Consider the following 5,154-nt stretch of genomic DNA (forward strand, 5'->3'; position numbering starts at 1 on the left):
GAATACTACCAGAAGAATTACACGGTGATTGGTAAACTGGCCTAAAATAATCAGGCTTTTTTATTTATAATTCCCTTTTTAAAGTTGTCATTTGACAATTGCTTCAATCTTCAGGCAAAAGAAAATGAGGTGCCATGCTATATTAATTAAAATATTCCACAATAAAAGAAAATGCAAACCCTGAAAATAACTTCGGTGCTACAGACATTTAAAAAGTTACAATTGTTAAAACTCTGAATAAAAAGATCTTGAGAACAGGTACATTTCAAAACAATATTTTACACACTGGAAAAAAGTATTTTTCAAATAACATGATATATGGTTTACATATTTCAGTCTGTTGTTGTTGTTTTCTGCAACACTGTTTTGCATTAAAGTCTCTCATGTGGTTTACTAGATGGGTTCCTGACTCACTGTCCCAATCTTGGATCTCAGCCACACTGGGTTTAGCTGACAGATGTCATGACCATCAAGACTGATAGTTCCAGAAGCAGGGTCCTACAACCTCAGCAGGAGCGAAAGCACTGTTGATTGGCCAGAACCACTTGCGCCAACCAGTGCCCTGACAGATCCTGACGGAATGGAAAGACTGAAATCCTGAAATACGGGCACCTCTGGGCGAGCCGGATAGGCAAATGCACGTTCTTAAACTCCAAAGCACCCTGGCAGCTTTTCTCATTGAAGGTGACCCCTCGTTAAAAGGCAGCTTGGGCTCTCTCTCCAGGAGCTCCCAGAGGCGCCCCCCGGCACCCAGTCCTTTCAATCAGCTCTGAGTAGAAAGAGCTCAGACTTCAATGCTTATTCCACCCCAGAAAGCATATATTAACCCAGAAAGCATACATTAACCCAGAAAGCATACATTAGAAAGCAAGAGGGTTCACCCACGGTCACGTGGGCACTGCCCATCAGCAGCCCTCCTTTGTACAGGCCAGAAAGCACAATCAGGTTTCCGCAGAGCCTAGTTGCTCCAAAGAAGCCAGCCAGAGTAATGCCTCTTTCCTTGCTAACTGCATCACATGGTCCACTTTGCTGGCATATATCTCTATTTCAGTCATTTCTTTCCCAAAACCTCAAACAGTTCTTACACTGCCAATACATTCCTCAGCTAGCTGAGTGGCTTGTGCCAGGGAATCCTGGGTGACTTTGGTCAGTTTCCGTAGATATCGTCCATAAATTACAGCAATGATTGACACTGGAGGCACCGCTCCAAACAACGGTGGGCACATTAGGTGAGACAAAAACCATCATACTGATGCCTACAGAAGCCTGGGCCCCGGCCCTGAGCCCATCTGAAAGGTTTTCAGTCACTGAGCGCCCCAGGAGCGCAGTGTCTGATGAGAGGCGGTTAACCAATTCTCCTGTGCGAGTCTTGTCAAAGAAAGCAACCCTACCTCCGAAGGGAGGAGAAGAATGAAGTTCTCAGCCTGGAGTTTGCAAGAGGTAGACATGAATGGCATTGGCGGCAGCACCACACAGAAACACGCCACTGAGCCCAAGGCAGAGGCGGGTCAGGTTGTCGCTGCAGTCCACAGTGGGGCTGGTAGAGATGACATCGACGACCTGACCCGGGAAGAAGGGGGAAGACATGGAGCTAACACGACATCGTGAGAAATCCAACCGCAGCTGCCATCTTCGGGCGCTCAGGTTACACCAGCCCCAGGAGCTTCGTGGCCTCAGAGTCAGACCGCCGCGGATCGCAGCCGCGTCTCGTCCCCTGGAGGCGCCTCCGGCCGGTGCCGCAAGGCCTCTTTTCCCGCCCAGGCAGTGGCGGTGGGACCTGGGCACCCCGCGCGGGGGCGCCAAGGAGCGCCCGGCCCGGCTCAAGAGCCCCGCTTCTGCAGCTGCCCGCCCGAGCCCACAGCCCCAGGAGCCTCGCCAGCCCCGCGCCGCCCCGCGCGCCGCCCGCGCGCCGCCCTACCCCGCCCCAACAGCAGCTCCTCCAGCGGCGCGCGGCTCCAACCCCCGGAGCAGCGCCGTCCCCGCGCCGTATAGCGGCGCCGGCCTCAGGCCAGTGAACTGCCGTAGGGACCCGGGGCGCGGCTGGCCCGGCCCACGCGCAGGTACCGGCAGGAGCCGCCTCGGCTCGGCGGGACCGTGGGGCCGGTACATCTTAAAGAACTAGAAAAGCAAGAATAAACCAGACCCAAAATAAGTATACAAGAAAGGAAAGAGTAAAGGTAAGAGCAGAAATTAATGAAATTGAAATGAAAAAAAAAATCAACAAAATGTAAACTTCGTTTTTTAAAAAAGATAAACCAAACCACTAACCTTTAGCCACCTACACACACCCACACCCACACCCCCCCACACACACAGAAAAAGAAAAAAAACGAAATAAAATCAGAAATGAAAAAGGGGACATTATCATTGATTCTGCAGAAATTGTAAGGGCCATTAGAGGCTAGTAGGAGCAACTACAGGCCAATACATTAGAAAATCTAGAATAAATGGATACTTTCCTAGACACATCCAATCTAGCAAGAATGAACCATGAAGAGCTCCAAAACCTGAAAAGACCAATAAGTAATGAGATGGAAACAAAACATCTCCTAGCTAAGGCCGGGCGCGGTGGCTCCCGCCTGTAATCCCAGCACTTTGGGAGGCGGAGGCCCGTGGATCACGAGTCAGGAGATCGCGAACATCCTGGCTAACATGGTGAATCACTGTCTCTACTAAAAATACAAAAAAAATTAGCTCGGCTTGGTGGCGGGCGCCTGTAGTCCCAGCTACACGGGAGGCTGAGGCAAGAGAATGGCGGGAACCCGGGAGGCGGAGCTTGCAGTGAGCTGAGATCGCGCCGCTACACTCCAGCCTGGGTGACAGAGCGAGACCCCGTCTCAAAAAAAAAAAAAAAAAAAAAAAAAATATATATATATATATATATATATATATATATATATAAGCTATACAAAATCTGTGTGATTCTAAATTAAAAAGAAAGAAATAAGAAAGGTGTTCTTCAAAATCCTATCAAGTGATGAAGTGTTAAATATTAGGTTAAGAGATCCCTTCATTGGTATTATTTTCCCTTAATGTTTTACTATAACATCTGTTGACATATTTAAAAGTTTATATTGTACAACTAATGATTTAAATCTGTCTACCATGTACATTGACAGAGCATAATTTGTTTAATCATCCATCTACTACTGTTGGACCTTGAAGTGATCCTCCCTTTTTTATTATCCTGAGAGATACATCATAGTTATTTCAAAAGATTTTTACTCTATTTTAATTATGTTCCTGTGTTAAGCCAAGGTTTTCGAGAGATTAAATTATACCAGCTTTACTCTAGTAACGAAATGGATTAATTCATTCAGTGAAGACAGTTCTCTTATACAGACTATATAATTGAAGAATTTATAGAAAGAACACTGTCTTTGCATTCAGTTTGGACTTTAAGCTCAACCTTTCCCTGGCACTATAACATTAGGAATTATGACTTAATATTCAAATATTGTGCCCTAATCTGCAAAATAAGAGATAAAATAATCTCTCTTTGACTTGTAGGAAGCATTAAATAACACAACTTACATAATGATCTAATAAGAATTCTAGAACGTAACAAACAAGCCGTCATAGTCTTTTTCTATCCTACCAAAGGTAAGAAAAATGACATCGTAGGGCCTGGTCATCATACACAACACACTTGAAACTCCAGGTTTACTATTCTGGTATTACAGCAATTAATTCTCTGAAACTAAATTGCTTTCCTGTTTTCTGAATTCTCTCCAAACTTCTCTTAGTTTCAATGTTAGAAAAATATGATTTCCTCCCCTTGGAATAGAATCACTTAAGACAATTTTATACCATACCCATTAAATGTTGTTTTTTAATTGCATGTAACTCCCTGACAAAATCTGAATCCCTGAATCATAGCTTTCACACCATAACCTTCCCTAAAGGCTCATGAGCATATGCATCAAAAAACGAATGAACTATTTCCTAATGTCCACTTCTAAACTGATTAATATTTCAAAAAGTCAATTTTCATTTTACCTTTTATGTCACATATTCATGAGAATTTTTCACATACATATTTAAAATTTTGTAGAGTATATTCGGTATATGTTTCAAAATGTCTTTGGGCCATATGTATTTTGTGCTAAAGTTTATCTTTATAAAAAATAAAACAAAGCAGGAGATGAGAGTTTTTATGTGTGGGAAATGAATTCAATTATTATTTTCTAAGGGAGATTAGAGAGGAAAATACATTTTCCAGTTAATTCTGTGACCAACAAAAGTAAGCAACATAGCTGAGAAATTCATCTGAGCTGACAGTTGATTATATAATTTTTCTCTAACAGACCCACAACCAATGAGATAGTTATAGTTTCACCAAGTCAAATGTCAGCCAGAGGACTTACAGTTTTGACACTTGGCAAGGCAAAGCAAATGTGAAGGATCCTCATTTACTTGCTAGCCTGAAAACTTAGTGTCAAAAAAGCACTATTCATCATTGGCTGTCAAACACAGGATAGTTCTCTGTCACTGGAAACTTCTGCAGAAAGGATAATTACTACGATTAAATGGCAGTGGATTTAAAATATTTCAGTAGTGGTTAAAATAACTGTTGAATACTGATGGTATAATATCAAATCAAAGGTGCAAAACTGTCCACTAATTATCCAGAGTATAAAATATCTGATCACAGCCACAGAAATTGATGAGGGCTTAATCATGCTTTTTGGAAACACAGTAAAGAAGATAATCATTTTTCTACCTTAAAAAAATAAATTTTAGACCATGTCCTTCAAGGAATACAGTTTGTATTGTTGAAAATTAGCTCTGGTTATATAATTTCCTCTAGCTGTTGCTTTCAATTTATTTATCTCTATTTTCTGATTATTCCTCTAACACAAAGATACTGAGGGTTTTCTCTATGTTAGGCAGCAGCTGCAAAGCTAAGCCCTGGAACACAGAGATGTGAAACAGTGCTAAAACTGGCTCAGAAACACTTCATTGCCTCATGAATTTTTAGCTTAGTCCTATTCCCATAAACGTTTCTATGTGAGTGGCGGGGATTGGGGGGTACCTCACTCTCCTCTAGGGACAGGCCATGTCCTAAGCAGTAGTTAGAAGGTATCACTTTGGATAATTTAGGTCTGGAGACTGTAGAAATCAGCGAGGTTTCAAAGAATCATGATTACATTG

At 42.6% G+C, this 5,154-nt stretch overlaps 1 pseudogene; it reads right to left on the reverse strand.

Annotated features, from left to right (window-relative positions):
• Positions 1-344: 344 nt before the first annotated feature.
• Positions 345-2,232, reverse strand: LOC102120016 (ATP-binding cassette sub-family B member 10, mitochondrial pseudogene; annotated as a pseudogene).
• Positions 2,233-5,154: the final 2,922 nt, after the last annotated feature.

The sequence above is a fragment of the Macaca fascicularis genome, chromosome 7 (genome assembly GCF_037993035.2).
Source record: "Macaca fascicularis isolate 582-1 chromosome 7, T2T-MFA8v1.1".
Taxonomy (NCBI): domain Eukaryota; kingdom Metazoa; phylum Chordata; class Mammalia; order Primates; family Cercopithecidae; genus Macaca; species Macaca fascicularis.